Source organism: Suricata suricatta, chromosome 14 (assembly GCF_006229205.1).
Source record: "Suricata suricatta isolate VVHF042 chromosome 14, meerkat_22Aug2017_6uvM2_HiC, whole genome shotgun sequence".
NCBI classification, from domain to species: Eukaryota; Metazoa; Chordata; class Mammalia; order Carnivora; family Herpestidae; genus Suricata; species Suricata suricatta.
This window is the reverse complement of record NC_043713.1, coordinates 14,957,491-14,963,477: the sequence shown is the minus strand read 5'-3', so window position 1 is coordinate 14,963,477 and position 5,987 is coordinate 14,957,491. Positions and strand designations below refer to the sequence as shown.

The window sequence follows — 5,987 nt, the reverse complement described above, 5'->3', positions numbered from 1 at the left end:
AACTTTTAAGATGATTCAGTTTTAAAGAATTACATGTAGCAGGAAGGACAAACTGATGGAGGCATTATGCCAGACTGGTGGAAACTAACCTAGAATAAAATCAAGCTGATGAGTGCTCTTTTAGAATAAATTACAATTTTATCTTACATGTATGTAAAATACTATTCTTACACAGAAATTTCGCTCTCCAAAATATAAAGAAAGAAATGGTCACTGGTCTATTTACAGCACAATCACTTAACTCATATTTATTACAATTATTTTGTGTGTTTTATAATAAAACTTAGCTGTCAATGAAAGCCACAATTAATCTAAAAGCAATATGGTGGGAAAATCTAGATTCCATGACTGCGTGAGGAAGGTAATCAATGAAAATCAGTGTAAATGTAAATTTCACCATTTCACTGATTAGAGTGTCTCTGGTTTACAGTAGCAACAAAAAATTCTATATATTTTACGTTATTTACTTCAAGATTTTGGAAAATCAAAAAGCAAATCACTGTTTTTGCAAATCTGCAGCTTGTTAGGAGGAAAATAGCTGTTCCACTCTGCACAAACTCCAGGTCGGTTTCTCATCTGAAGTGCTGATCGCTGCTTTCTGTCAAAGTGAGAATTTGCTCAGGAAGTGTGTCGACAGGATGCTACCAGAGTAGGAGGGCTTTCCAATGGAAGGATGCGGACGATGCAACACAGCGATCATAGCAGCATGGCAAGAGTAAAAACAAACAAATATTCCATAGTTTTTGGTTGCCAAGGAAGAGTCATTGTAGTAGATTGGAAGCAATTTTACGATCACTGCTCTCAGGTCCCAAGAGCTCTAATGTGGAACGAAAAAGGAAGACAAGTTCACCTTAATTTTAAAAAGTTTTTTTAAGGTTTATTTATTTTTGAGAGGGGGAGAGGGGCAAAGAAAGAGGGACACACAGAATCTGAAGCAGGCTCCAGGCTCTGAGCCGTCAGCACAGAGCCCGATGCAGGGCTTGAACCCATGAACTATGAGATCATGACCTAAGCCAAAGAGTCAGACGCTCAACCTACTGAGCCACCAGGCACCCCCACTGATTTCTTCTTAGGTATCATTTAATTTTGTTTCTATTATAAATGTTTTCTTAAAAATATTATTTTTAGTAGTCATTTATACTATATAAGAACATAACTGATTCCTGTAAATTGATTTCAAATCCAATATACTTGAACTCTCTTATTAGCTCTAATAGTCTACATGTACATATTTGATTGAATTTTCTGTATCGACAATAAAATTGTAAGCAGTGGAAGTTTTCATCTTTATAACTTCTTTGAAAGGGCTCATGAGACTCCAAAGAGCATACTTGTGCAATGTTTTTACTTAAAGTCAGAGAATGTGGTAGGAAAAGAGAAAGAGAACGTAGCACACATTTTGAAGGGCTAGACATCTCAGGGCAGCATGTCCAAGGGTTCTGTTCGCTCAAACATGGACTGCACTGTGTCTCCAAGTTGAACCTGAGGATCAGTGTGAGAAATCACAGCTTTGGTAAAGCTCAAAGAGCAGTTTTCGCGGACGCCCTTCAAGCTTATCAAAGCAGGTAGGCCAACTGCAAAACTTATTTAAAGAAGGTGACCCTGGAAGCCACCAGGAAACTTAAACAGAGCATCCTAAGCAGTGTGTCTCAAATTCCGCTGCCTTGGTCTTTGCTCAGGGTGAAAACCGGACATGCACACTTCTCTTGAGGTAAGGACAGAGCTTTTCCATTTCATCTGAAAATCAGACCTCCATAAGGTCTCTCTTTGATTTGGTTCCTGGAGGTTTCTCTTACTTTATGAGCTCAGTCATACAATTAAATGTATGACTGTTTTATTTTATTGAGAATTTGTAGGTGATTTTTAATAGCAGACTTTCCAAGTTGTCTCGATGTTACTTAAATTAGTAGTCCTTCATTATTTTTAACAATAGGACTGACACAATTCATTGGGTTTACTATATCCCAGTGGGCTAGAACCCTTTCTTGGGTCTGAACACTTCTTTTTTTAATATTTTATTTTCAAGTAATCTCTACACCCAATGTGGGGCTTGAACTCACAACACCGACATAAGGAACCACATGCTCTAACTGACTGAGCCAGCCAGGTGCCCCTAAACTACACTCTTTTTCTAAAATAAAATTTTAATTTATTTTTTAAATCTACACACGTTAGTTAACATATAGTGCAACAATGATTTCAGGAGTAGATTCCTTAATGCCCTTTATCCATTTAGCCCATCCCCCCTCCCACAACCCCTCCTCTAACCCTCTGTTTGCTCTCCATATTTAAGAGTCTCTTATGTTTTTGTTCCCTTCCCTGTTTTTATATTATTTTTGCTTCCCTTCCCTTATGTTCATCTGTTTTGTATCTTAAAGACCTCATATGAGTGAAATCAAAAGATATTTGTCTTTCTCCGACTAATTTCTCTAGTTCCATCCATGTAGTTGCAAATGGCAAGACTTCATTCTTTTTGATTGCCAAGTAATACTCCATTGCATAGGTATACAACATCTTCTTTATCCATTCATCCATGGACATTTGGGCTCTTTCCATACTTTGGCTATTGTTTACAGTGCTACCATAAACATTGGAGTACATGTGCCCCTTCGAAATAGCACACCTGTATCCCTTGGATAAATACCTGTAAACTGATCTTCTCTCCAAGGTCACTAGATCCTGTTTCTTATACTTTAGGCCACTGGCTGGATTGCTGTATGAAAGGACAATTTGCCATCTTCTCTCATATTCTTTACTCAACTTTTTCTCAATTATGCCTGTTTCCTTTTTTTTTTTTTTTTTTTTTTTTTTTTTTTGGTCCTTATAACTAGGACTGCTCCCTCGTGCTACCTCTTGGCCCCAGAAGTCTCTTGCCTGCATAGGCCACCACTGCTGATATTTGATTGAGCATACATTGTAAGAGCAAGTTTAAAAATTAAAGTTTTTTTTAATTGTTTTTTTAATGTTTTATTTATTTTTGATACAAAGAGAGACAGAGCATGAGAGGGGGAAGTTCAGAGAGAGAAGGAGACACAGAACCGGAAGCAGCCTCCAGGCTCTGAGCTAGCTGTCAGCACAGAGCTTGACGTGGGGCTCGAACCCACGAACGTGAGATCTGACCTGAGCCGAAGTCGGAAGCATAACCGACTGAGTCACCCAGGCGCCCCCAAAATTAAAGTTTTAAAGAAAGCAAAAGCATACTTTGAGCTACTTTTTTTTCCTGTATGAAACAAATGTTTTTCTTCAGTCATTTATCTTTTTGGGAATTAAAAATTCTGCTAACAAAGAGAGATTCCTCCACATAAATATGGAACATTTAAGTAGGTAAAGACTATAGAGCCAGGATAAAATCCGACACAATTTATATAGTAAAGCAGGCACAAAGTACATTTGCAAATTGAGGCAGCTATTTGTTTGCTTAATTGACGTCCCAAAGAATAATAAAACTTATTTTTTCAAGAAACTAATGGTTATACCTGGCACTATGCATCTAAAGATAAGAGGAAGGAATGAATGGAAATATTTTTTCATACACTTTCATGACTATGCCTGAGCCTCACAGTTACCCAGTGAAGGAGGAAATAGCCCCATTTCATAGACGGCAAAGACCCCAAAAGGTTGTGAAGTGACTTGTTCAAGAATGCGCAGTCAGCTAATGGAGTTTTATGACTCCTCTTTCTTCCTCCCTTCCAAGCAAGCTTCCTTCCTTCCTTCTCCTTCCTTCCTTCTTTCCTTTTTAAATAGTAAGGTGAAATTTATTTTTTTCTTATCAAAGAAAGGATGTAAGATTGTCAAAATACTGCATTTGGCCACTCTTCCACTCTTTGGTTTTTCTTTATATCTTTTGTTCTCATTTTTATTTTATATAGTTAAGTTCATTATAATTTTCTATACATGACTAAACTTTTATTTCACTGCAACATTTTCAAGTGTCTTTCTTATTATTGAGGAAAAGGAATTTTTTCCCTGAGGGAAAATCATTAACTTGATTTCCTTTTATCAAGAAAATGAAAGAAAATAATAAAGAATTATTTTCTAAGTAAGTTTTTAAATAAAGCTTTCCCACAATTGACTGAAGTAAATACAATGTTAAGTATGTTTTGAGCTCTGTATTATTTATATAATTATTCAGAATTATTTTCCTTATAATTTTATCAGGACTTTTTTCTTCATGCTCATTGATTCTTTATCTATATCTTCTATTCTATGCATTTTATACATATTATATGCATTACATATACATATTATCTAGGATATGCCAAGCAGAGATTTTGAGTGGTAAATCTATAGCCATAAATAGAGAAAAGCCTCACCTTTCAAAGAACTTATACTTCATGGAGGAGAGAGAGAATATACAATTATATATTTAATATTTAAGGTACAATGCTCTGCAGTTATAACAAATAGGACCAGGTTATAGCTTTGCTGTAATTTAAACATAACAGGCATTTAGATCAATTCTCAAGTTTTCGCAATATTGCTGCCAACATATTCGTTTATCACTCTTAAGAGAAACTGCAATGGAGTCCAGTACCCCCTCTATAATAGCAATTATTAAGTGATTTTTCTGATTACCATACACACATGCAACTCTGTGAACTGTGAAACACAAATCTGGTAGTCATGTCCATGATAAACGTCACAATGGCTTCTTGTACCCTATAACTTTTCTCAAGCTTTTCCACTTTGACCCAAGTGCCAAAGCTTTTTCACAACGACCCAAGTACCTCAGTGAGAGTAGAGGATACAATAAAGGGTCTGACGACCAAGGCTCAAATGATTGTCTCAGATTATGAAAGTACTTGAATCTTGTATTTATATTTTGATATAAATATACCAGCATATTTGTACTCTATACATAATGTGCTTACTTTAAAATAATATTTTATTTATAATTACGGATGATAAGGAAAAAACTTACTACCATTTCTTTGATTGTTGGGTGCAGTGCTGGTGCATTTTGCCTATTAGTTTTAGAAAATTGAATTGAGAGTTGACATTTTCATTTCAGTTTAAATTTTGATTCTCAGATTTTGTATTGCAATCTTGTGTTGATCTTTGTTACCAAGATTGGGTTACATTCATGACAAAGGAATATATGTGTAACATAATACTCCTTCCACACACCAAGATTTTATTTTATATTCTTTTAGCTTTGTAGCTGTTAGAAAAAAGACCTTCAAGATAATTTATACTTCTTTAGCATAGCGGTATTTTTTGAACTACCTTAGTAATAAAATAAAAAGAAGGAAGGGGTGTTGGAAGTATGTTAGAATAGTTCACAGAAGGAAGCATCCCAGAAAACATGGCCCCTCTCTTTCCAGCCAGACCCGAAGGAGTCGCCAAAGGTCCTTGGTCTTGTCATGAGAAGGAATTCAAGGACAGACATGCAGCATAGCAGATGAATAACAGGAGCAGGGAAAGTTTATTAAAGCAAAAAGAATACTCTTGAAATATGACAGTAAGTAAACTCAAGAGAGAGAGATGCACACCTGGGGGTTGGGTTTCTATCTTATATTGACAGGTGCCAACTAGGGAGTGGAATATTCATTACTTGGGGTGTGTGTAATGGCAGTTTCGTGCTGTTTCTTCCTAAAATGGTCAAGGATTTTCTGTCATGTCACCTGCCATCCTGAACCTGTCTGGTTTGATGTGGCTTCTCATGGAGTGCACCCAAGATAGGCCTTGGGTTTTCCCCAATAGCTGGCCATGACTTCCTCATTGCTGACTGCTAGGTCTTATTAGAACCTAACTTCCTGCCTCCTCTAACAACTCTAGAGTCCCTCAAGAAACAGAACCAGAGGGTGGTTGGATCCAGAATTCGCTTTCTCTGCCTCTTTGTTGTTGTTGTTCTCTGACAATCAGCTTCGTTCACTGTTGCTGATTCAGGTGGCAGAGAACACAATCACCAGCTGTCTGGGGTCAGACACTGATGTCAGTGAAGTAAAGAGGTATTTAGCAACTACTTCCATTGAAAAATTATTGGG

At 36.6% G+C, this 5,987-nt stretch overlaps 1 long non-coding RNA gene across 1 annotated transcript; it reads right to left on the bottom strand.

Annotated features, from left to right (window-relative positions):
• Positions 1-696: 696 nt before the first annotated feature.
• Positions 697-4,598, bottom strand: LOC115277992. Its single transcript, XR_003902630.1, has 3 exons — positions 4,576-4,598; positions 4,314-4,330; positions 697-817 (listed from the first exon to the last, which is right to left on the bottom strand). It is a non-coding gene; the product is annotated as an uncharacterized LOC115277992 (long non-coding RNA).
• Between the last annotated feature and the right edge of the window lie 1,389 nt (positions 4,599-5,987).